Raw genomic sequence first — 27,332 nt, forward strand, 5'->3', positions numbered from 1 at the left:
GGGCTGGGGTCATGGGGGTGCTCACACAGGGGGCTGGAGGGTGTATGCCCCAATTCCGGCCCCTTCCCCAACACATCACTCCTGCCTCTTCTCCTCCTCCTCCTCTCTGAAGCAGCATGCTGCGGCTCGCTTCTCCCTCATCTCCCATCCTGCTGGCAAGGCTGATGCAGCTGACCCACAGGGGGTGGGACGTAGCATGCTGAGGAAAGACTTTCTGCTTCCTTTGTGAATCAGGCCACCTCAGTCCTTGGAAAAATCATGGAGCAGGTCCTCAAGGAATCCATTATGAATCACTTGGAGAAGGGGAAGGTGATCAGGAACAGTCGACATGGATTCACCAAGGGCAAGTCATGCCTGCCCAACCTGATTGCCTTCTATGATGAGATAACTGGCTCTGTGGACATGGGGAAAACAGTAGACATGACATATCTTGATTTTAACAAAGCTTTTGATACAGTCTCCCACAGTATTCTTGCCAGCAAGTTAAAGAAGTATGGGCTGGATAAATGGACTATAAGGTGGACAGAAAGCTGGCTAGATTGTCGGGTTCAATGGGTAGCGATCAATGGCTCAATGTCTAGTTGGGAGCCAGTATCAAACGGAGTGCCACGGGGGTTGGTCCTGCGGCCAGTTTTAGTCAACATCCTCGTTAATGATCTGGTTGATGGGATGAATTGCACCCTCAGCAAGTTCGCTGATGACACTAAGCTGAGGAGGAGAGGTAGATAGGGTCCAGAGTGACCTAAACAAATTGGAGGATTGGGCCAAAAGAGGTTCAACAAGGACAAGTGCAGAGTCCTGCACGTAGGAAGGAAGACTCCCATGCACCACTACAGGCTGGGGACCGACTGGCTAAGCAGCAGTTCTGCAGAAAAGGACCTGGAGATTACAGTGAACTAGATATGAGTCAGCAGTGTGCCCTGGTTGCCAAGAAGGCCAATGGCATATTGGGCTGCATTAGTAGGAGCATTGCCAGCAGATCGAGGGAAGTGATTATTCCCCTCTATTTGACACTGGTGAGGCCATACTTGGGCATCCACTTTTGGTCCCCCATTACAGAAGGGATGTGGAGAAATTGGAAAGAATCCAGTGGAAGGCAACAAAAATGATCAGGGGGCTGGGGCACATGACTTACGAGGAGAGGCTGAGAGAACTGGGGTTATTTAGTTTGCAGAAGAGAAGAGTGGGGGTGATTTGATAGCAGCCTTCAACTACCTAAAGGGGGGTTCCAAAGAGGATGGAGCTCGGCTGTTCTCAGTGGTGGCAATTGACAGAACAAGAAGCAATGGTCTCAAGTTTCAGTGTGGGAGGTCTAGCCTGGATATTAGGAAACACTATTTCTCTGTGAGAGTGGTAAATCATTGGAATGGGTTACCTAGAAAAGTGGTGGAATCTCCATCCTTAGAGGGAGAATTTACTTGGTGTTGGTCCTGCTTTGAGCAGGGGATTGGACTAGATGATCTCCTGAGGTCTCGTCCAACCCTAATATTATATGATTCTATGATGCTATAGCTGATGCTTTAGCATGGGGTGGGGCCCCTGGGTTTCACCAGGTCATTGGCTAAGTGACCCCGCTCAGTTCAGACTCAAAGGGGGGGAAGAGATGTGATGAAGTGGGGGATTTTCTTTTCTTTTTTTTTTTCTCAATGGTTTGCAGGCTGAGGGGGTGGGACTCCATTTCCCTGGGTGTTACTGGTTTAATGAGGTGATAGGAGAGGGAATTTGAGGTTACAGAGGACGAGTGATGGAACTTGGGACCCCAGCCAATGGCTTGGAAAATGGATACCCCAGCGACTGGTGACCTGGTGACCAGGAGGCCCAGCTCAGGAGTCACAGCCAGTTCTGGCCAGTGGGAGGACAATGGGCTGTGGTGAGAGGACCCCAGTGACCCCACCAGCCAGTTCCAGCCGTGGGGAACAAAGGATGGCTGAGAGGAGAGGAGGTCTCTCCTCAAACGTGCAGCCCTGTTTACATGGACAGAAGACAAAGGACAGAGACGGGGCTTGGGGGCAGGTGATTTCGGATGCCCAGGTGGAAAGTGTGGGGTCTCAGGTCTAGAGAGGGCAGGCAGACCCCACTTGGATGCAGGGGAGACTTAGATGTATTGTGCTAAGGGAGGCCAGGCCTGAGGGCCCTGAGAGTTCTCCAGGCTGTATTCAGACACGCAATAAACCCTCTTGTTTTATGCTGGCTGAGAGTCGCTCCGGTCTAGAGAAGAGGGTTGCATTATTCCCTCAGGGAGTGGAAGCCCAGGGGGGTCCAGAGCAACTGGACTCCCTGAGGGGGCCCACAATGAGAGAAAGGAAAAAGGACTGTAAGCTGTCTAAACTCCTACCTGCCACATGGGGCCACAACCATGGTACCTCTAACCCACCCAGCAATATCGTCAATCTATCCAATCTTACACACTGCACCCAGAGAAAAGTCTTTCCTATCTCTGGGACTTCTCTCTTGCCTGCCCAGGCGTTGCAACCATTTAGGCCACTAGGCTGGTTCCTAGGCACCAAGATTGTGGGCGCCAAAACACGGGGCCCCACAATTTTTAAATGGCTCAGCGGCGTCTGCGTAAGTTAGCTGCCGGCAGCACAGTTTACTGCAGCCCCTCTAGGGCGCCTGGGTTCAGCGGCCGCGCGTCAGCCATGTCACCCGGTCAGTGAAGCTCGCGCGCAGCGGTCCGGCAACCCGGGGCGCCCCCCCGGTCAGGCAGCCGTGCTCCGTGGACCTGCTCAGGCATGCTGTGGCATCGCCAGAGCGCGAGACCCCTCAGGGGCGCTAAATTTCCGCGCTAGGCTCAGAAATCCTAGCCCGCCTCCTGCCCTCCACCAACATGATACTTTCTTGTGGCATCTGGAAGTCTACTTTCGCCTCTCCGACTCAAAAATACTTCCAGGACAAAACTACATGATGCACTGTACACAACCCTCCGACAACAGCAAGGGACAGAAAACTCCCATGATCATCTCCTGTAGGTGAAATGCAAGTCGGACTATACATATGAATGCTTCCGCTGATGGCACAGGCAAATCGAGAAAAAACAACATCTGCTCCTTCATAACCTTAAGTCTGAAAACGCAATTGCCATCCATAGTCCAAAACACTTCCTGACATTATCAATCAAAGAGGCTTAAAGATGTCTTTGTCATCATGAACAGTCTGATACTCAAAGGAGGCCACAGAAACTCTCCAATACCAACTTCTACAAGCCACTTCCTTCAATCCACTGAGGGAATACATAAGAAACTGCACCATACTCATGACACTCCTACACTACACTGGAAACAAATCAAACCTTAGTAGCCACCAGCCTTTTGTCCTACTACCCAAATCCACAAACCAAATCCTGAGCCCATATTGCGCATTGCATCTCACGAGGGACTGTCGGATATGGGACTCTCTACTCGACCATGCACCAGCACTCCCACTATGTGACACCACTATTTCTGAGGAAACTACAACTGCATTGTCACCTCCAGAAAAACACATCTACCACCATGGAGTATAGGTCCTACACAAACATCCCACCACACAGATGGATACAAGCAGACAGTATCCCATGATATACTAAGCACAACTGACTGCTGACTTTCTTTAACCACACACAACTATTTAATTTGATACATATATATTCATATCATTGCATCATTGGCACCCGCATGGACCCCACAATATGCCAATATTTTATGGTGACTGGACAACGCATCCTCACTCTCGTCCACTCACGCCCCCTCACTATGCTACAGGAACATCTCAACATCTGACTAATGGAAGAAACTATGGAAAATTTCCACCCATTTTAACACTCCACCCACCAATCAGCCTCAGCTGACAATCACAAGGGTCCACATTTGACACCTACAGTGCAAATAATGATTACATTAAATCACCCTATATCGACAAACCATCCCGACGCTATGCTACTTCATGCCTCACTCCATCTCCGTGCACATCAATGATCCTATTTGTCTACACCAGCACTGAGGTACAACCGATCTGCTCTAATCCCATACAGAGACCACACTAAAATCTCACCAGCATTCTCAAAACTACAATACCCGCACGGAGGATAATAAGGAAACTAATCAACATACCAGATTGATATACCAGACCCTACTGCAAGCAAACACCAAGAGAAAAACCAACAGACTTACTGGCCATCCTACATACAGCCCCAGTAAATCCTGCAAATTGCATTATCGGGATCTACAACCATCCGGACAATGATCCCACACGTTCACAGGCTTGGTGCAGGCCAGTACTCAACCCACAGACAACCTGCCAACCTGAAAGTATTTCAATCAGGAACTGACACTCACCATAGTAACTACTAGCTCAGAACAGATCATGCAAACAAACCCGATGCCAACTTGCCACATTCTACACAGCGACACCATGACAATCCTAAACCAGATCCAGCACCACCATCACGTTTCATTTCACCGCACGTCCACCAATTAATCATACCCATCATGCATCAATCCCCTCTGCTAGTGTACATCAGACAAACGACAGTCTCTTACAAAAAGATTAAATGACACAAATAGATATTAGTAATGCAAATACAAAAAACCTGAGACACTTCAGCTCCTGGTCATCAAATAGAGATTAAGTAGTTGCACCTGCAGCAAAACTTAGACCAGACTTCAAAGGAAACTCTGACTCAGTTCATCTGCAAATTTACGCATCAGTCAAGATTAAACAAAAGTATGTAATGGCTTGCAACTACAAACCGTTTCTTCTCTCTTGGTTTTCACACTTTGTCATACTGCTAGAGAGGACTCATCCTCCCATGAAACTAACTCCATATCTCTAGCTTGTTGCAGCATTATATAACCTGCCTGAAATTTCCATACATGCATTTGACGAAGTGGATTCACCACGAAAGCTCCATGCTCCAAAACATCTTTAGTCTGCTTAATGCCACCAGGTTCTCTGCTGCTTTTTACAGATCCGACAACGATGGCTACCCCTCTGATAAATGAGACAAAGGTGTGCTGAGGGCTCAGAGAGGTGCGGTTCCAGGAGGCAGATGGGCTTAACCCCTGGGAAAGAGTGGAAGGGCTCTGACACTGAAGTGGGTCCTCCCACCCTGGGACTGTACAGGGCCAATAGGGGGCACGATCTGTGAGTCCGTAACACCTCCCACCAGAGAGACCAGAACCAGCCAGGATATCTTCTCCCTCCCCTCCCACTGGAGAGACTGGGATGTCTGTTCCCTTGCCCTCCCACCAGAGAGATTGGCACTGTGAATGTGTAGTACAGTCTAGGGCCAAGGGGAGGGGGCTTCCCTGCCCCACTTCATTGTGCCCCTGAAAGGAACCATTAACCCCAGGGAGGTGAGGGCCTGGGTGATAGGCTGGTGATGCAATCCCCAGACAGATTTTTGCCCCAGATCCCTAAATGGCCCCCTCAAGAATTGAACTCACAACCCTGGATTTAGCAGGCCAATGCTCAAACCACTGAGCTATCCCTTCCCATTGTGATAGGCTTGGTCACAGAAATCCACTTGGGCCTGCCCCCTAATGTGCTGAGACTACTTCTGAGCCCGTTTTCTCTGGCAGCTTGGGACTTCAGTACCCTGTCTTGTTCAGCCAGACACGCTAGCCTGCTGCAAACACAGACCCAGGTCTGAACCATGTCCCCCACAAGCTGCAGGATTAATTGAAAATAGCTTAAGAAGTGCTCCTGTCTCCAACATCCAGATATCCCGTTCCCAATGGGGTGCATACCCAAATAAATCACTTTTATTCTGTATAAAGCTTATGCAGGGTAAACTCATACATTGTCCACTTCTGTAACACTGATAGAGCACTATGCACAGCTGTTTGCTCCCCAGGAATTAATTATTTGCTCTGGGTTAATTAATAAGCAAAAGGTGATTTTTATTAAATATAAAAAGTAGGATTTAAGTGGTTCCAAGTAATAACAGACAGAACAAAGTAAATTACCAAGCAAAATAAAACAAAAACACTCAAGTCTAAGCCTACTACAGTAGGAAACTAAATGCAGGTAAATCTCACCCTCAGACATGTTCCAATAAGCTTCTTTGACAGATTAGACTCCTTCCTAGTCTGGGTCCAACAATCACTCACACCAGGGCCAGCTCTAGCCTTTTTGCCTCCCCAAGCAGCTGGGGGGGGAAAAAAGCCGCGATCGTGATCGGCGGCAGCTCCACTGTGCCACTTTCTTCCTCAGCAGCACTTCAGCGGCAGGTCCTTCCCTCTGACAGGGACCAAGGGATCCACTGCCAAATTGCCACCGGAGAGCTCGACATGCCACCCCTTCCCCTTGGCTGTCCCAAGCACCTGCTTGCTGAGCTGGTGCTTGGAGCCGTCCCTGACTCACACCCCCATAGTACTGTCCTTTGTTCCAGTTTCTTTCAGGCACCTTTTCTGAGCCAGCTGAAGACAAAATGGAGAGGTTTCCAGGGCCTTTTATATTCTCTCTCTTGTGCAACATCACAGCCATAAGATGGGGTCTCTAGCCACCTAGACAAGTCACATGTCTATGAATGATTCAGCTTTTTGCGGGCCGACGCCATTGTTTACATGTTAGTTTGAATGTTCCCAGGAAAGCTTAGATGTGGATTGGCATCTCCCAAAGTCCATTGTTAGTTAAGTAGTCCAAATTATGTGAATAACCCCTTTACACGATGTTGACCAAATCTGCCTTATATGCTTCCTACAGCAAACATTTTAGATACAAGCATCGAGCCAATGCTCATAACTTCAAATATAAAAATGATACATGCATACAAATAGGATGAATATATTCAGTAGATCATAATCTTTGCAAAGATATGTTGCATGGCATAGCTCACATAAAACATATTCCAGTTATGTCATATTTACACTTATAAGCATATTTCTATAAAGCAGTATGGGGTGCAACGTTGACCAAAGACTATATAACAAGGGAGCAGTATGCTTTCCAGCTGCCATATTCCTGAGCCTCTTGTGCTAGGCAGACCACATGAACAGTAATGCAAGCAAAGGCCCTTACAACTAGGGTAGTCAATAGGCAGACCACTGGCCAAATCTGGACTGCCAGACGCTTTTGAACAGATCCTAAAATCTTTCTACTTACTTGTCATTATTATTGTTATTATTGTCAAGGTTCCTTCCCCACTCTGAATTTTGGGATACACATGTGGGAACCTGCATGAGAACCTCTAAGCTTAATTACCAGCTTAGATCTGGTTTTGCTGCCACCACCCAAATTAGTTATGAGTTATTTGGGAAACTGTCTCTCCCTCCCAAGTACTATAACCCTTCCCTGGCTAGCCTTGAGAGACTTCTCCACCAAGTTCCTGGTGAACACCGATCCAAACCCTTGGATCTTAAAACAAGAAGAAATTAACCATTCCCCCTCCCTTCCCCCACCAATTCCTGGTGAGTCTAGATCCAACCCCCTTGGATCTTAAAACAAGGAGAAATCAATCAGGTTCTTAAAAAGAAGGTTTTTAATTAAAGAAAGAAAGGTAAAAATCATCTCTGTAAAATCAGGATGGAAAATAACTTTACAGGGTAATCAGATTCATAGATCCCAGAGGAACCTCCTCTATCCGTAGGTTCAAAGTTACAGCAAACAGAGGTAAATCTTTTTAGCAAAAGGCACATTTACAAGTTGAGAAAACAAAGATAAACCTAACACACCTTGCCTGGCTGTTACTTACAAGTTTGAAATATGAGAGACTGGTTCAGAAAGATTTGGAGCGCCTGGATTGATGTCTGGTCTCTCTTTGTCTCAAGAGCGAATAACCCCCAAAACAAAGAGCACAAAAACAAAAGCCTTCCCCCCACCAAGATTTGAAAGTATCTTGTCCCCTTGTTGGTCCTTTGGGTCAGGTGTCAGCCAGGTTACCTGAGCTTCTTACACCTTTACAGGTAAAAGGATTTTGGTGTCTCTGGCCATAAGGGATTTTATAGTATTGTACACAGGAGAGCTGTTCCCTTCCCTTTATAGTTATGACAATTACTTTTAATTTTCTCTCGAGTGTGGATCTTGATTATACTTTGACCAACAAATATGGACTTTGACAAAAAATAATTGACTACCCCTGGCCTACAGGACTTGGGAAGGCCATCTGCTCAAAGCCAGCCAGTATTTCGGGGCTCTTAGTAATCACCACCCCCCAAGGGCGAAGCACAGGAATAATCACCTCCCAAACCTCCATCATCACAACACCAACTGTTAGCTTGTAACCATCAAACTGACCAGCCACCAACCTGCAGCAGTCTGGGGTGGCCAACCTCCATATGGCAAAGGCAACCCATTTCTGGACTGTTATGGCCTCCCTGTGTTCTTGGGCTCAAGGGTTGGGGATTAGTCCTGCTTTGAGGAGGGGATTGAACTAGATGACCTCCTGAGGTCTCTTCCAACCCTAATATTCTATGATTCTAAGCCCCTCCCATGGCTCCTGGTTACTGACTTGGTGGGCTAAAAACACTTCCACACACAGGCCAAGGACAGACAAATTCTCCCACGATACATTACAAAACAGTTCAGAGAGTAGCTTGGTTTAAAAATTGCCAGTTATGGGGAATCTGCCACACTCCTTGGCTATTAAAAATGTGTGCCTTATTTCCAGTCTGACTTTGTCTGGCTCCAAATTCCAAAGATTGGATCTTGAAGAGCCCATTATAAAATTTCTGCTTCCAAGTAGGTACTTGAATAGAAACTATGACCATGTAATCCATTAACCTTCTCTTTGCTAAGCTAAATAGACAGAGTTCCTTAAGTCTCACTGTCAGGCAGATTTTTCAATCCTTTCATCATTCTGGCACCTCTTCTCTGAATCTCTCCAATATTTCTACATTCTCTTGAACCGTGGGCACGAGAACTAGACACAGGATTCCAGCAGCAGTCACACCAGTGCCAAACAGAGAGGTGAAATAACCTCTCTGCTCCTACTCAAGGTTCCCCTGTTTATACATCCAAAGATCAAATTAGCCCTTTGGCACAGTGCCACATTGGCAGCTCACATTCAGCTGATTGTCCAAGATGATCGCCGAGTCTTTTTCAGAGTCGCTGCTTCCCAGAACCCTGCCCTGTCATGGTATAATTCCCAAATCTGAACCTTAGCATCCAAAATATGGGTACCAGCATAAATCCTCTAAGCTTAATTACCAGCTTAGATCCTGTAGTGCTGCCACCAATCAGGACTTAGCGTAGAGCCCCTGAATAAGCTTGGTCTCCCCAAAACTCTCTCCTGAGACCCCCAAGACCAATTCCTAGATTCACAACAAAGGGGAATAACCATTCCCTTCCCGCTCTTCCTTTCTCCCAGCAAGTTCCCTGGTGAGTGCAACTTCCCTTTCTGGAGTCATTAACAGAATAACCAAAAGATCAATTAAATTTGTAAAAAGAGGAAAACTTTAATAAAGACGGAAAACATAAAAATTGTCTCTCGTAACAAATGAAATATTTACAGGGTCTTTACATGATAAAAATGGATGAACAGCCTTATCCAGAAAAAATCAATTTAGATATTTCCAGGCAAACTACCAACATTTTGCACCATATAAAGAAAACCAATAAGAAGACTATACTGTCTTTCACCTTGTACTTACAAACTGGAAACAGAAGATAGAGAGCCTGTAGAGCATGTGGGCAACCCTCAGAGCCAAGAAAGCACAAAGCAAACACCCAAAGAGCGCCAAACAAAGGCTTCCCTCCCCCGAGATTTGAAAGTATTTTGTCTCCTGATTGGTCCCCTGGTCAGGTGTTTGGTTCTCTGTTTGTTAACCCTTTACAGGTAAAAGAGACATTAACCCTTAACTATCTGTTTATGACACGCCCCCACCCCCAGTAAGTGTGGCCTGCATTCTTTGTTCCTTGATGTACATTTACATTTGGCCATATTAACACACACATTGTTTATTTTCACCCCGTTTACCAAGTGATCCAGACTGCTCTGTGTCAGTGACCCAACTACTTACCATGGTGTCTTCACTGCAGTAACCCTAACCCTAACCCTAACCCTAACCCTACTTACCATTCCGCCAATGTTTATATCATCTGAAAAGTTTATCAGTGAGGATTTTTTGCCTTCTTCCAAGTCATTGATAAAAATGTTAAACAGCGTAGGGCCAAGCTCTGATCCCTGTGGGAGCCCACTGGAAACACACCCATCAATAAGGATTCCGTGTTTACAGTTACCTTTTGAGATCTGTCAGCCAGACAATTTTTAATCCATTTAATGGGTGCCATCATATTAATTTTGTACTGTTCTAGTTTCTTCATCAAACTGCTGTGGGTTAACAAGTCAAATGCCGCACAAAATTCTAAGGCCTGGTCTACACGGGGGGTGGGGGGAGGGGGGAAGGAATCGATCTCAGTTACCCAACTTCAGCTATGTGAATAACGTAGCTGAAGTTGACATAATTAGATCTACTTACCATGGTGTCTTCACTGCAGTAAGTTGATGTCTAACACTCTACCGTTGACTCTGCCTGCACCTCTCGCCCTGGTGGAGTACCAGAGTCGACAGGAGACCGCTCAGTGGTCAATTTATCACTGTGACAGATTTCTGTTACTAATCTGCCTGAAGCATCAGGCGATCAGGCTGAGGCCGCAGGATTGTTGGGGAGGAGATGAAGAAGCACACCAAGGGTCTCTAAGTTTTAAAGCTTTATTAATAAAATCACAGTGGTGCGTGGGGGGGCTCCCCAGTCACTCAGAGGAAGAAAGAAAGCATTAATGCCCATGCCCTAACCCACTTTCATACTCACACACGCACAACCCAAGGCTGGCCAAGCCTGGGTGTAATGTAAGAAGAAGAGGGGGAAGCGTGGATGAGAGTTCTGTCCTGTGCACAGGTCGTCCAGGGTCCGCTGTGGATCTCTGATTTGCTTCAACTCTTGGGAGAGTTTTAAGTTCTGGGGCCTTTGCGGGGCAATTTGTTCAGGAACCTCTGTCCCCCGTGCACTTTGTACCAGTCCAAACCAGCTTTCAGTGGCCTCCTCAGTGTTCCTAAAACACACCAGCTGCAGGGATGTGAGACTTTTTTTCCTCCCCCTCACTGGCCTTCACCATCTCCCTATTTTCTGCATTCCCCTGCAGTCTAGTTCAGCTTGCTTCTTTTTTCTCACAGTTGGCTGGGGTTGGGTAAGATCCAGGCGCAGCTGTAGGCTTCTTGGCAGCATACAGTCTGTTCGAGTGCAGTGACCTTGGGCTGGAGCTGGTGTCTTATCTTCGAACTGAGTTGAGGCATCGTGTTAACCCATTCTCTTCTCCCTTCCTCCCCCTTTGGCTGCTCGCAACCTTCAAAGGAATCTTCCACTCCATACTCACACCTTTTAAGCCTTTAACCCTTCCCCAAATGCTTTGCGATGTTTGCAACAGCATTATCAATATACAATGCTGATCTGCCTCCCCAGGAGAACCCCTGAGGGAGGTGGCCACTGACCCACCTCATAAAAGCAGCCTAGTATTGCCCTTTCTTTACACATCATTTGAGGGGGCTCCTTAGGCCAGAACTGCGAAGTGTTGCTCTTTGCAATCCATATGTGCTGAAAGTCCAAAGATACTGTCAGCACATACCGCTTAGCCATGTCATTGGGAGGGCACCACCTCCCACACGTCGTGATGGACCACCCAATCCCAAAGGCAGCCTTCCCAAAGGCCTGGTTGGGTTTTTATAGCAGGGGCCCACACTCCTTTCATGGGGGCCAAAGGCCGTGAAGGAACAGGCTATGCCCGTGCACTTCCAATTAGTGAGTTTTCAGGAGTAGCGAAAAGGCCATTGTTCCTGGAGAATTCCTGAGTGATAATGGATTTCCCCGGGCCAGGCTCCATGGAGCACATCCTCCTGAATTCTACAAATCTGCTGGGTCAAATATTGTTGAATTTGGAAGCACATACAATCCCAAGCTAATTGGTCTCCGGTCTCAATTACGGTCTCAATCAATTCCCGCAAGGTGTCCTGTGTGTGGAGGGCCAATTTGGCAGTATGTTTGAGGGCAGAGGTGGCCACTGTAAGGTGGGTGAGATCTGCACTTGTGACTAGCCCTATGGCCTTTTCCAATTGTCCCAACCACTTGTCTTTCATGGCCCCCTGCTGAATATTCCAAATATTGACTGCCAAATTAGCCCCATGCCACAAGGAGCTCACTAGGGTCTGCCTTTTCCAGGGGAGGACAACATCTGAGTAAGAAGGGTAAGTTGGAGGGTGGCCCCCCGGTACAATTGGGAAGGAAGGCTGGGACCTGAAAGCATGTCAGGTAAATGTCTAAAGCTCCCAAGGTGGCATTCAGGAGGATCCAGCGTTGAGTGGCTACCTCCCATTTGGTAGCGGGTAACAACTGCCACAACCGCTGGTGGGGTGATCGGATGTAACTTGGCAGGGTATGGAGCTCTTCTAGGTTAATCTCATCTGGGACCTAAATGAGGACAAATATGCAGAGCCAAGGGACCTGTGGCTCTTGTCCAGGGGCCGCCCCTGGAAAATACCCAGAAAAGCATTGTATTACAATGAAGGATTCTGCAGGCCTGAAGCAGCAAGAGCGGTCCCAACACTCCTGTTCAGGGTGTCCCTGGGGGCTTTCGCTATTACTGCCTTGTCCTGTTAACAAAGCAAAAGGAAAAGAAAAACACAACATAAATGTACCTATTGGGGAAACTGAGGCTCAGACGAAAAACTTCCTAGGTTATTAGTCATCCTGTTATAGGCCTTCCTAGCTCCTGTTCTGGATGTCGTTTGCTTGGTTTAGGAGGTCACAACAACAATATTGTGTCCAGGGATCAGGGATTGCTATCACATCACTCACCAAAGGGCTTCCCATTCCATTCCAGACCACCAAAGGATGAACAGGGTTTGTCCCCATGGGATTCAGGGGAGGTTCGGGGCCACCCAACTGGTAATTTGCTGTGGCTCTGCTGTGTCTGTCTAGACTATGGACTGTCTCCAAGCACCTCCCCTCCAGCCTTGTGTCACACTGTGGGTCAGGCCCCATCAGCAGCACGAGCCAGGGAGAGCCTTTGGAGATATTCTCCCTTCTCAAAATTACAATTATCCAGGTAATCCCATGGATAGCTGGAAACCCAGATGGTCCAGGCAGGTGGCTGGCCCACGGCTGAGGCCCACAATGCCATGACCAGAAACCTAGGAAGAAACATATGTTTTGAACTGATTGGCATGTGCTCATTTTAATTTACTGGGGAATTGAAGTTGGTACACAACGTGGGAGAGGCAACTCACAATGGGATATGGACCTACCCACTTGACGTCCAGAGTAAATCATTTCCAAAGATTACCCCACATCATTGGATGACCAAAAAGGATGCGGTAACTCACATCACTGGACGACCAAAAAGGCTGTGGTAGGGGAATTATTCTTGGCAGGGGAGAGATGGCAGTGGGCTTCCCAAAGATATCTTCCCCAAGATATCCTTATACTGAGGCTTTATAGGTTTGGAGGTAGTAGTGGTTGAGCAGCGTTTTATATTCTTTTAGCAAATTTGACTAAATTGTTTATTGTCAAATGATTTAAATCAGATTGTCTTTTTGCGTGTCTTATTTACAGACATTCCTTAGGAAAAGGGCCCATTTTTCCTTCAGAAGGCTGCAAAGAAACCAAGAATTCTTTTTCTCTTTAACATTATCACAACCTTTAACTGCTCAGTTTCCTCCAGCATCTACAGAGTTAAGTTCTCACTTTTTCCTTAAATCACTTGCTTATCTCCCAAAATGACACCTTCATCAACTCAGATTTCACCATTTCGAGTAATGTTCCAGGGTGTTTTCTGATTGGGCATTTACTGAGAACAGTCTCTTCTCAAGAAGTTGACCACATGCTTCACTGAAGCTACTTAGAATCAAAACACATTAAGATACAAGTACCTAGCCAATATTCATAACTTCAACTACAAAAATTATACATACATACAGCTAGCATAATCATAATCAGCAAATCATAGCCACCTTACACAACAACCTTTGTACAATATTTGCTGCAAATATACAATAATGGTTGCAACAATGATCTATACGATCACAGGTTATGTCAAGAATGTCACACCATGCTATTGGCATTAATTATATTACCCTCCATTAATTCTTTATTGAGTGAGCTGGATATCTACCATTCCATTATTTTGCCTGGGATGAATGCCAGTCTGACAGGTCCAAAGTGTCCTATTTACCCTTTTATAATAGTGGCATAAACATGAGCTTTCTTCCAGTCCTCTGGAACTTCCCCAGTATACTAAGACTTATCGAAAATCAGCATTAATGGGTGACCAAGCTCCTTGGCCAGCTCTTTTAAAACTCCTGTATGCAAATGATCTGGATCTACTGCTTTAAAAGTTGCTACTTTTAACATCTTACTTAGTCACTGTTGGAATAGAATGTATTTCTCTCTATCATATAACGCAAATACATTATCTGGCATTTTCGCAAATGGAAAACAAAAATATTTATTGAAATAATGAATTGAAACTTTGGCCTTTTCTCCATTGCTATTGTCAGCTCTAGCATTTCCATGTACTAATGGACAAATACTGTTGTTAGGTTTTCTTTTGTTCTGAATAGTCTTAAAATGTGTTTTTATTGTCCTTAACTCAGTTGGCCAACTCCTTGTGTCCTTTTGCTTCCCTTAGCATCCAATTTATATTTCCCCCCATACGTTACACACTGTATTTTTTATAGCTGCTTTCACTTCTCCTCTAAGCCAGGTTGTTGGGGTTTCTTTCACCTGTGTAGCCTTCTTTCTTGCTTGTGGAATTTTGGCTTTTTTGGACATCTAGTACAATGTTCTTATACAACTCCAAAATATCATTCACAATTTTTTGTTTAAATCCTTTCTCCCAGCTCATTTGACTCATCACTGTTTTCAGCTTTATTAAACTAGCCCTTTTAAAGAGCAAATGTAGATATAATTATACTGGTTTAGACATTATTCTATTTGCATATGACAAATGTAATCAAGTCATCATCACTGGCACCTAGGCAATGATCAATAAGCCCAAGGTTCTGCTCCTTAATAATAAAATAAAATAATAATGAGACCCAGCTCTTATCTAGTGCTTTTCATCACGAGACCGCAAAGTGTTTTACAAAGCTCAGTAACATTATCCCCATTTTACTGATAGGGAAACTGAGGCAGAGAGCAGGGCAATGACTTGCCCAAGGTCACCCAGCAGGCCAGGGTTGCAGCCAGGAATCCTTCTCCTCCGGTTTCCACCCTAATGCCCCCCATTACATGATTCCCAAGCAATTAATCACCCCAGGAATGTGCTCCCTTCCCACGAGCCCACAACTCACCCCACATGCCTCAAATGGCGTGTGATGCAGAATATGTTTGTGGGATGGGGCCTGGTGGGCCCACAGGACACAGCACTGCTGGTTTCTATCCAGTGGGGTGTCTCTGATGCAACACCAGCTGTGACACCCTCCCCCCCCCCCACAGTCAGTGCACAGATGAGGTTTCTCTCTGTGTGGCTCCAGAGGGTGCCCACTGCTTCACTCACTCTCCAGTTGAGAACCCCAGTGAGGACTCTCGAGTTAGAGACCCAATCCCATCATCATCTGGAATAAAGAAGCCATCTGGGCACAAGCCGTTTCCTGGTGGTAGAAGACAGGGAACCTCGGGAATAGGAACCACACACAGGTGTGTCACCAATAACCACTGCTCCCAGGGCATGAACCTTAGAGCTGAATGCACAACATCCATCTGCCAAGGGGAGGAGGTGGGAGAGGACAGCTAGGAAAGGAAACAGTGAAGGGAAGGTGACAGAGTGGGTGAACTGCAGGGGTCTCTCTCTCTCTTTGGATCCCTAAGATCCTTTCTGGCTCAGTCACTAGCCACTGGGCTGGATGCAGGATTCTCCAGAGGAGGTTCTCTGGCCCGGGTGATTGAGGAGGCCAGACTGGATGGGCATTACAGTCCCTTCTGGCCTCAGGACTCTACATTTATGTTTTGTTTCATGGCTTCAGAACTGTGATACTCAGGGAGTGAATCCCCCCAGGCAGAAAGGGGCTGCTCAGAGCCATGGCAAACATCTCACATCTCCAACTGAGACCTGCCTCTGCAGACTTCACAAGAGGAGGCAGAGCTGGGGGTGCTCACATCACCTTCCCAGAGTCTTAACATTTAATTTCACTCGTTGATGGGTTTGGAAGTGCTTTGTCCCATCCCGCACCTGTGTAGATGCCTCTCAGGATCTCTGGTTCCTCAAGGCCTGGGAAGCTGGGACAAAGGCAGGGCTGGCTTACCATGAAGCGAAACTGAGGCAGCTGCCTCAGGTGCCAGACTGGGACGGGGGGCACTAGCTCTCAGAGTGTAGAAAATTGTGTCGGCTGCTGGTGCATATGTATTCTATCTGCTCTAGATGCACAGAGATGGTGGAGTGCTGTGCTGGAGGAAGGAGGACACAGAGACATAACAGGCAGATAGGAGAATAGGTGAGAGGGAAGAACAGAAAGCACCAGGAGCTGCAGGGAGAGAGAGGAGAAAGAGCCTCTTATGTACCTTTCTAGCATCCCCAGGAGCCTGGACTGATTAGCTTCTCAGGGAACTTCCTGTTTCTTGATGCTTCCCTGAACCCACTTGAGGAGAATAGGCAGTCAACTGAAGTAGGAGCCAGTTAAGCCCTTAAGACACTGATATCTTCCCTCACTGAGGCCCTGCTACCAGCCTGCTTATTTGTCCCCTTCAACTGACTGTTGAGAGCCACTATAGCTGGCACAGAATAGCAGTCATGAGTGAAAGAAGAAAATGCCCCTTTGGGGCAGCATTTAGAAAAAGAAAGAAGCAAAGGAAGCTTTTCTATCTAATCAGGAAGGAGCTCTCCTGTGATACATAGACACAAATGTTTACAGTGAACCTTCTGGCCCCAGTGAGGATGTGAGTGGTGAGAAGATGCCTGATCTTCCAGTTAGTCAGCGTGCAGGTGACCTGGCAGATACTGCAGCATCTATATTGCTATCTCAAATGGATGTAACCATTCACATTCATGAAGAAAATTGTAGACCAGAGAAGAGTGTGGTGGAGGCGCAAGAAACAACTGCTGCTGAGCTTAGTTCCTTAAGTCTAGATGATCCAGGACTGTGGACCCACTTGAGCAGTAGCCTGAGGGACTTTCTTGTACTGCATGGGCCATAGCAAGTGAAAAACTTCATGTTCCCCAAAGACAATGAAAGTAGAAGTTTCCATCCAACACATTACTGGATGGAATAGTGACAAAGTGGAGAGGCCATGGCTTATGTACTCAAAAACCCAGAACGCTGCATACTGTTTTTGTTGCAAACTCTTCTAGTCTAATGTTCCAGCCACACTGGGTTCTACAGGAACAAAGGACTGGAAAAATCTGGCTAGAAATCTGGTTTTTTGCCATGAGAAGGCAGCAAATCACCAAAGAGTATTCCATAGGTGGAAAGAGCTTGAGATGAGACTAAGGTTAAAGGCCACCATAGATGATCAGCATCAAGAGAAGATTGCATCAGAGTCTCTTTACTGGCAAAATGTTCTGAAAAGACTCATTGCCATTGTGAGAATGCTTGACTACCAAAACTGCACTCATGGCATTCAGATCAAGCTGTATGGTGCCAATGAAACTTCCTAAAATTGTGACAGTATGGCTGAGTTGATGCTGTACTCCAAATCACTCTAGAGGCAGTCACCACCAAAATGTACCACACCCTTCCTGGAAAAACATTCTAAATGAGATCATACAGTTCGTGGCAACAAAAGTCAACAGCAGAAGTTTGGCCGTATCTGAAGCTAGCAAGGGTATTACTGTTTATTCTGGACTGCCACAGTTTCATCAGCCTTACGGGAACAAATGACTTGAATGCGTGATTTGTAACAACAGAAGCCTAGTGAAAATGTCCTGCAATGGTGACTGTCAGCAGTCGCGTTTCTAGATATTGATACTGTGATCCTACGAGCGCTAGTATGACAAATATGCTTCTTAAAAAAGCTGTGGAAATCAGGAATCGCAGATAGCTGACATAGAGTCGGATTATGGATACTGGCACCAACATGAGAAGAAAAGAACAGAGGAATACCAGACGCAGATCTGAGAGTTAAACCCTCAATCTTTTTGTCCATCAGTTCATTTCATTGAACTTGGTGTCGTTATGCATGCATCAGTTCTAGTGAGGCTGCTGAATTTTTGTCAATGTAATTCAAAGCACTATGTATTTTTCTCTGCCATCCACTCACTCATCGATGGCAAATTTTGAAGCAACATCTGGCCCCTCTTCTGACACTGAACCCTGGAGTGCGCACCATGATGGGAACCAGTCGAGTGAGGAGAAAGCCCTCATCAAACACCCAAAATTTGGGAAGGCTGAGATGGACCCGCCATAGTTGCCATATGTGAGCGATACTACTATGAGCAGGAGCTGTTCTGGCGAATCAGTGCAGGACGCAAATGGAACTCCACCAAAACATACCCACTACTTCAATTTCTGTTGGCTTAGTGTTGTGGTCATGACATACGTTTTGAAATTAAATAGCAAGAGACTCCAAGTGTTGACCTGATAGATATCTTGAGCAAGGAACAACTGGACAAAGCAAGTCATACCTACAGTCTTACTTGGTCAGATGAGGATTTCACAACTATGTCTGAAGTAGTGACAGAAGTTGCAGAGGAACTTCATTCTGAAGCTATTCCCCACCAATTCAAGAATACAAGAGTCACCCATAAAAGCCACATACCCTTCTGACCTACGAGGCACGCCGGATGGCGTCATCACTTCCCATAGAACCCCACAACAACCAATCAAACGTTTAATTCTTTAACCAAGGCTGATTGGTGCATCAGTTCAATTGAAGAGTTCCATGCAGCCTCAAGGAACACAAGGCAGTTTATTTGGATGTGTATGATATTTCAAAGCTCTCTCATCTACTACCTGAGAAGAACCTAACCAGCAATGCAGGGATCCGAGACGGTGGTTACACATAATGACATGAGCAATATTGATGCGAGTGATTTAGTGATAACGTAAGCTCTTCAGATATATTTCAGCAGGATAACTCCAAAGCTGTTCTGAATAATATATGTGCAAAATAGCGATCATCACTCTTCCAATACTTGAAGTTAATAAATAACACATCCACGCTCCCACAATGAACGAGAGCTGGTTTGGCCCTCTTTGCTCACACGCCATCGCTCCATTGGCTCAGAAGCAGTAAATCTTAAAAAGGCATGGAAGCCCATGATTTCAAGAAACGCCGTGCTCTACACTCTTTAGCTTCATCTTCTTTAACGACAAAGCAAGCCATGGGAAAGACACTTGATTATTCACATAAAAAGCCATGTCTTCTATGCGCAACGTCATTTCTTCGGCATTGACAAGTTACAGTGTTACTTAAATTTTGAACAAGCATTTTTAATTGTTAGTTCTCCTTTATTTGAGTAAAGTATCAGAGGGGTAGCCGTGTTAGTCTGGATCCTTAAAGCAGCACGAATCTGTGGCACCTTATAGACTAACCAGATTTTTGGAGCATAGCTTTCGTGGTGTATACCCACGTTTCTCAATGCATTGTAGTGGAAATTTGCAGTGGGCAGGCATATATATGCAGCAAGCTAGAGGATAGGAGTTAGTTCACTCAGGAGATGAGGCTTCTGTTCTAGGCATTTGAGGTGTTGAAACCAAGATAGGAGAAACTGTTCTAGTTGGCAAGTCATTCACAATCTTTGTATTAATCTGAGCTGATGATTGTCAAATGCAATGAACTGAAGCTAGCAGTTGTCTCTTTGAATTGTCCTGACAGTTTTTTTGCTGCCAGGTGGGCCACCTTAAGGTCTGTATAGTTGCCAAGAGTTGAAGTGTTCTCCTACAGTTTTTGGATTTGCCATTCCGAATATTGATATGTATCCATATTATCCTTTCCGTAAGAGACTTCCAGTTTGCTGAGTTACATGCAGAAGGCATTGCTGGCATATGATGGCGTATATACAGTGGTGGACGTGCGTGTTGAATAACCGGTGGATGGTGTTTGGCTTTGGAATTTTCCTGGAATTAGTCCTGTGATGTGTTCCACTGTTGCCGTGAAGATATGTGGCTAGACGCTTGGCTCGGGTTAGTTCGTCTCGGATTGTTCCTGGCTAGATTTAGATTATGGTGCGGTGTGCAGTGTACTGGTGAGAATATGTTTCAGGTTGTAGGTTGTCTGTGGGCAGGACTGGCCTCCTCACCAGGCCTGTGTAACGTTGGATCATTGTCCAGGATGGGTTGTAGATTCCCTGTAATAGCATTGAGAGGTTTTTAGCTGGACTGTATTTGACGCCAGTGGAGTCCTGTTGTTTCTTTTCTTGGGTGTCTTGCAGTAGGAGCTTCTGGTTACACGTCTGGCTCTGTTCATCTGCTTTCCTTATTTCCGTGTCGTGGTATTGTAGTTTTGAGAATGCTGTGAGATTGTAGTTGTGGTCTTGTCTGAGGGTTACAGCCAATCGCCGGTTTGTACCTCAGTGTTGTCTGTAGACAAATGCGGACTCACGCTGCTGCCCGGCATGGACCTGCGACGCTGCAACCGCGTAGCCCTAGCCGCCTCCCGGCTAGTTTTCGACTTAGCCCCCGTCCCGTGTTTAACTGCTGACCCTCACCTCTACTTCTCGCACCACTTCGCTGTCTGGAGCTCGGACCCTCTGTGCCTAGATTGCCAGGCGCGTCTGTGCGTCGGGCCCGGCTGCAAGCCTCGTTTAAATCGTGCGCTGCAATTTTTCCAGAGTCTTCTTCCATCCTGTCCCCCAGATGATGACCCCGCATTCCATCCCTCGTAGCGACCCGGTCCGAGACGGCCGCCGTGAGTGACCAACTGCCAGCGAAGCGCTCGTTCCCAGTCAGCAACACAAAAAATTGCGCATCTTGGCGGCCATGCGCCCGTCCCCATACGCTCTGCCACTGATCTGGGAACAGATATATTGCTCTTCAGTCATTGCAATAGGTTTGTGCCCTGGGCCTGTGCAGTATACAAGGAACAGAGCTCAGCAGCCACGTTTGTGCTGTCCCCCGCATCTCGAGCAGATACTGTCTCTGACAGCTTGATTCCATCGTGCCTTGGCTTTTGTGTAGAAGCCTCTACATCCGTGTGGCTTAGATGGTTGTTTCTGGGAGGTTGACCCATGCATTTAGTTTCCTCAGGAAATCAGTGTGTGTTCACGGAGAGCTGGAGTGCTGGTGCATACTAGGGGTGCTCACGAGGTCTGTGCAGAGAATCACATATCCAGACAGTCCTTCAGTGAGAGTGCCAATGCCCGAGATGATGGGGCATCCAGGATTGCCGGGTTTGTGGATCTTGGGTAGTAGATAGAATAACCCTGGTCGGGGCTCTAAGGGTATGTTGATTTGTTCCGGTGTCTGCCCTTTTCTGATGTGGCAGATTCTTTTTTATGTGACTGTTTATCATCTGATCTGGCCCTTACATTATCCTCTTCCATCCTCTGCTCCTGACTATAACCTGGAGATTCTCTACCATTAGACTCTCCCCTAAGAGAAGTCTGCATCCGATCCACATGCTCCTCTGCAGCAGTCAGCTTTCCCCCATCTCCTAGTTTAAAAACTAATCTACAACCTTTTTAATGTTTAGTGCCAGCAGTCTGGTTCCACTTTGGTTTAGGTGGAGCCCATTCCTCCTGTATAGGCTCCCCCCATCCCAAAAGTTTCCCCAGTTCCTAATTAATGTAAACCCCTCCTCTCTACACCATCGTCTCATCCATGCATTGAGACTCTGAAGCTCTGCCTGCCTACCTGGCCCAGGTAGGAAGAAGGCAGAATTGAGACCTTTCAAAGTTTTGATCCAAGCAAGGGGACATGGGGGTGTCATTTGAGCTCCTCGCCTCAGGTGCCAAAATGTTGTGGCCCGGCCCTGGACAAAGGGCTCCTTGCTCCAGGCAGGAGTTGATGTCAGGCTTGTGAATGCACATGGGAAAGTCAACAGGTAAGGTCCTAGCCTGTCAAATGCCTCAGCATTCATTGTCCCATTATTTTAACCCCAGCCACCCTTCCCATGCTCACAAGGATGTGGGATCTGCACAGCTGGGGAAATACCATGGAAGCCTTCTAAGGAGGGAAGTGCGTGTTAGGGGAGTTGATGTGCCCCTGTTAATATACCAGCGCCACTGTTAAATGTCAATGGACTTTCTAGCTTCAACTCAGAGGGCTAAATCCAATCCCTGCACTGTGACTACTGTCCCCCCCACCTCTGGGGGCAAGTTACGACTGGGGGGCACAAGCTAAAGGGGAGGACATGTGACCATCCCACGTGTCTCCCTTGCTGAATGACACTCACACACACACACACCCCCGCCCAGCCTGGGGCCACCACGTTGTCCACGCCCCATGTTACTTGCAGCCTCCCAGCCAGGCTCTCTCAGACAGATGCAGCTCTGTCCTACTTCCTGCCTGGCTGAGCAGCTGATTTAGCCCAACATATGCGGGGGTGGGGAGGATGGACAGGGAGAGAAGGTAGAGCCCCACACCCAGCAGGCCAATATGGGGGGGATTTGACCCCACTCCACTCCCCAATGGATCACCTCTGGGCTTGAGCCACCAACATGCAGGGAGACCGGGGAGGCCAGGCTAACCCTATCTGAGCCAACAAGGTCACTGGTGCCATACAAACCTTCACCACGAGATGTCACCCCTGACCAGAGATGCTGGCTGGATGGGGTGGTCTGGGCTGGAAGGGGCTGGGATGGCCAAAGCTGAAAGTCACCCACAGCCTTTCTGGGGGGGTGATGTCGTGAGGACACCCCAGCCCAACATGGGGAGAAGGAGACTGCATGGTTCCTGCAGGCTGATCCCTAATCGTTCAGCTGCTCCCCCACCCTGGCTTTTGCAGGCCAGGTGATGGCACTGGCCTGGACCTGTGGCCGGCCTGACTCCCCAGCCCTGGCCAGAGAGATGCCCCCTATCCAGCAGCCTGGGGGGCAGATGCATGGAGCCAAGGCACTGCACCTTTGAGTCTCCCCTCTTCCACCTGCTCTTGCTAGGGGCACAGCAGCCTGGGCAGAACCCGGAACCCCAGTATAGCAACTCCAAGTCTCAGCCATGCTGCCTTCCAGAAAGGGTCTGCTACCTCCATGGGCTTAGCTGGCCCATCTCAAACCACTAAACACACTGTCTCCCCACCTCCCAGAGCCAGGCAGCCAAGTATCCTGCCTAGTTCTGCCTAGCAAGCAGTCATGTAACCTGCTGGCAAGGTGCATGCCACATTCCTCACTAGGGGCTGGGTCACACTGAGGATAAAAAACAGTTACTCATGCGATTGTAACTGTTGTTCTTCGAGATGTGTTGCTCACATTCATTCTAATTAGGTGTGTGTGCGCTCCGTGCACAGTTGTCAGGAAGTTTTTCCCTTAGCAGCACCCATTGGGTCAGCTCTGGAGCCCCCTGAGTGGTACCTTCATGGCACTCAAAATAGGACCCTGCCGACTTCAGTTCCTTCTTGCCAGCTACTCTGACAGAGGGGAAGGCAGGTGGGTTTGAAATGGACATGAACAATGCTTCTCGAAGAACAAGAGTTACAAGACGGTGAGTAACCATTTTTCTTCTTCGAGTGTTTGCTGATATTGATTCCAATTAGGTGACTCTCAACCCCTAGCTAGTGGGTTCGGAGTTATGGAATCCAAGCACATGAGCATATGAGGTTTAGCCATGAAGCTTCCAGGCTGTGAGATGGAGGGATCGGAGGTTGGGGTGGTGAAGGCAACCGTGGTCTTGGGTGATCAGGTCTGGGAACAGTGGCAATGTAATTGCGCGGCCACCAACAGTTCCAGCAGTGTGGTGTACCAGTGTTTACAAGAAGCACAGGAAGACAGGACAGGGGCTGCTCCCCTGCGCCAACGACAGCCTTGCCGACTGCCGCAAGTGGGGTGCATCCGTTGCAGGAGTACCTGGTGCAGAAGTCACAGGAGACAGCACTGTCAACTTCAGTCCCTCAAAGGGAGCTGTCAAGTCCAGTGTCCACCGACTCTCCTGACCGAGATTGCTAGGCAGAGGAGTGAGAGCTTCCCTCCACCCTGGACATTTTCGAGGCTACGAGGGATCTGATTGTCATCATGGCACCTCAGTCCTCAGCTGGCAGAGACAGACCTCTGGTGCTGCAGGAAGCAGCACCATCCAGAAGCAAACATGCCATGATGAGGCGGTTGCCTTTGTCAACACAGCACCACCCCCGTAGCATCGCTCCATGACTCCAGTTAAAGGCACTGGCCACTCAGCACCACTCCTCAGAGCAATATTGCTTGGCATCAGCCACCTTACCTTCCGCACCTCTGGTTCAGGTCTGTGTACCCACACCCCAGAAGTCCTGGCCCTGCTGGGGTTTGCTGCAGCAGTGAACTAGGCATGCCGGGCTCAGGCACATGCTGGGAGCTCTGGCCAGCCTGATTCGTGCCACAACACTAGCTTCCTCTGGGCATCCCTCAAGAGGTGCTGTCACCCATAAACCTCCCTGTGCTCCTGGCAGCATGTTCAGCACTGCTGCCCTGTCCGTTGGAGGGCACTGCTGAGCACTGTCCCAGGTCCTGGCAGTCCTCCCCCAGCAGGGCCAGAGACACCCCATGGCTCCCAACTGGCAGGCAGTAGGGCTGCGCCTGGATTTTGCCCTTGTGCTTGCAGGGGCAGGGCTGTCTGGGGAGCAGTGATTATGCCAGAGCTGCCCATGCCCTGCACATAGGCACTCCCCCTCACTGCTGCCAGCTAAGGAGGGAGCACTGGCATGCCCAGCTCTACCTATCTTCTCCACCGCTCCCTGCCGGTACTTGGGGGGCTGTGGAGCCACCTCTCCCAGCTGGGGGCATGAGCCCCAATGCAGATTCGGTAGCCAGCATGGCCCCCCGCAGCACAGCCTGGTGGAGCCTTTTGTACCCCCATCTGGCAAGGAGCCCGGAGGAGGGGAGCAGCTGAGATGCTTGTACTGCAGAGCCTGCCCCAGGCAGGGGAGGGGAAAGACGGGCATTGGGTTAAGATCCCACCTCCGCCACACTAAGCAGCCCCGTATGGGCGGACACTGCACAGTTTGTAACATCACTTGGGGGACACACCAAGCCTCTGCCCCCTGTAGAGGCCCAGCATGCACCAGCACAGAGCAGGGCAAGCTGGTGTTGGGGGAGGAGAGCCAGGGAATCAGGGCTCCTGGCTCACCACTGTGGTCCCTGGGCCAATGGCATGCTCCTAGCTTCATTCTGGGCAGCTGGAGCAGTACAGTGGGGCTGTGTTCAGGCTCCAGCCCCCAGACAGCGGCTGGCACTGGCAGCCACTACCCTGGCCCTGGGAAAGGAGTGGAGTTTGGCACCAAGGGCTTGACAGGTGCAAGGCTGCCCAGGATCTGGTGCTGACAGGGCTCCAGGGAACAGCACAGCTGGTGGCTGCCTGAGCAGGCTGAAGCAGGGAGTAATCCTGGGCCAGGGAACAGGCCAGTGCTTCTTAATCAGCGTGGCCCGCATTCCCAGGGAGTGTTTGACAAGAACTCGGCAGTGGGAAGCACACACCAGGTGTACCAGTTCAGACCAGTTCCAACAGCTCTGTCAGTGCTCCTCACTCCTGACCTGCTGGAGCGTGGACTGTGCCTGACCTGTAGCTCCCTTCTGGGCCAGCCATGGGCTCCCCCAGCTCTGCCAGTGCCCCTCACTCCCACCCCACAAACCCATAGGGCTCAGAGTCACAGCTTGAACACCTAGCCAACCAAGGTATCAGTTCCCACAGGAGGCCCCAGATCCACCCTTCAGACGTTCCCTCACTCCTCAAACCCAGTGCAACTTAGGGGAAGCCTGTCCCTCCCAGCGTGCAGACCCCAGACACTGGCACCTCGCCCCCCAGTGCCATCTGTCCAATGCCATCCTGCCTCCTCCCCAGCTCATGGAGAAGCATTAGCATGTTGCTCAGGGCAGCTCTTGAGGGAGAGAATGGGGATTTGGAGGGGCAGGGGGGTGTTCAGGGCTGCTGATTCAGGAACCATTGGGCAGCTTGGAACAGCAACTGGGCTGAGCCAGCGCCCTGGGACAGTGCTACATGTTCTGTCTGCCAGGAGGTGGCGCTCTACATAACTGTCCCCATGCACAGCATCTATCCGTGGCACTCCATAGGCACCAGCTATCTAAGCCCATAGCTTGCTCTCTATCTATCCCCAGACATCCCCCCTCCTCCACTTCACTCTCAGCATGCTCACATCTCAGTCAGCAGGGCTGGGCTGTCCGTGTGACAAAAAGGCAGGACTGATGGGGCGCACTGTGAAATGTGCGAATCCTGGAGCCCTGGGTGGCAAGGTCAAAGAGGCCATTGTGAATATCCAGCTCAGGCCAGCCCCGCCCCTATCCCAGGGTCCTGCACTCGCCCCTGACTCCTGTGGACCCAGTGTGTCTCTCTTCAAGGTTTCAGGGGCTGGGGTCTGCAGGTAATGAATTGACAGGTGATTAAAGAATCTGCCTTTAGTCACACAGGGCAGTTTCTGAAAGGCACCCTGCTCAGTGCTGAGGAGATGCTCCGGGGAATGGAGCCCTAAGTCTTTCACAGGGGGTGGGAGAGCACATCAAACAGTCCCCACTCTGCCCTGCCTGCCAGGACCGCACAACCCTGCTTTGGGGCTGCTCCTCCAGGGGCCACAGGGCAACTAAGGACCAGACATTTCCTGGCCTCTCTACTGAGTCTGCCCTTAGTAGCAAGCAGGCAGAGTGGGGAGCTGGAGCTGAGCCCTAAGACACGTGCACTGCTGTTGGGTAGGTAAGCTGCACCACTGGACTGACACATGAATGCTGTGAGATTCCTGTAGCAGCTGGTCCCTGGGGAAGGGCAGTGGGGTCACGCCACATATGTACATTTACAGAATATGAAGAAACCTCACACCCACGCAGGGCCCAGAGCCAGGCACTCCAAAGCTAGGACATGCCTGTGTGACTTTAACTCTTTCCCTGGGGCATCTGTACTGAGGGACTGGTTTTCATGACTGGATCACAGAGTATTTTTTCTCCCAGTAGTTATGCTCAGGGTTTGAGCCCTGAACTTTCAGACCCATGGCACAGTCCCCTTGTTGCAGCAGTGAATAGAGGTCCCTGCCGACTCAGCACCTCCTCAGTTCCTTCTTACTGCCAGTGATAGTCATTGGAACTGCAGTCGCTTGCTTTGCAAATGCTTCCCTTAGCTTACACTGCTTGTTACCTGTTATAGTTTAATAGTTCTTAGTTTTATGGTGTTAAGTTAGTTAATCATAGAATCACAGAATATCAGTGTTGGAAGGGACCTCAGGAGGTCATCTAGTCCAACCCCCTGCTCAAAGCAGGACCAATCCCCAACTAAATCATCCCAACCAGGGCTTTGTCAAGCCTGACCTTAAAAACCTCTAAGGAAGGAGATTCCACCGCCTCCCAAGGTAACCCATTCCAGT

At 48.6% G+C, this 27,332-nt stretch overlaps 1 long non-coding RNA gene across 1 annotated transcript in view; it reads right to left on the minus strand.

Annotated features, from left to right (window-relative positions):
* Positions 1–27,196, minus strand: part of LOC142047827 (uncharacterized) — a 42,215-nt gene extending 15,019 nt beyond the window's left edge. Inside the window, exon 1 of the long non-coding RNA XR_012657089.1 lies at positions 27,166–27,196. This is a non-coding gene — a long non-coding RNA (uncharacterized LOC142047827). The remainder of the gene's footprint in view (positions 1–27,165) is intronic.
* Between the last annotated feature and the right edge of the window lie 136 nt (positions 27,197–27,332).

This window comes from Chelonoidis abingdonii, chromosome 16 (assembly GCF_003597395.2).
Source record: "Chelonoidis abingdonii isolate Lonesome George chromosome 16, CheloAbing_2.0, whole genome shotgun sequence".
Classification (NCBI taxonomy): domain Eukaryota; kingdom Metazoa; phylum Chordata; order Testudines; family Testudinidae; genus Chelonoidis; species Chelonoidis abingdonii.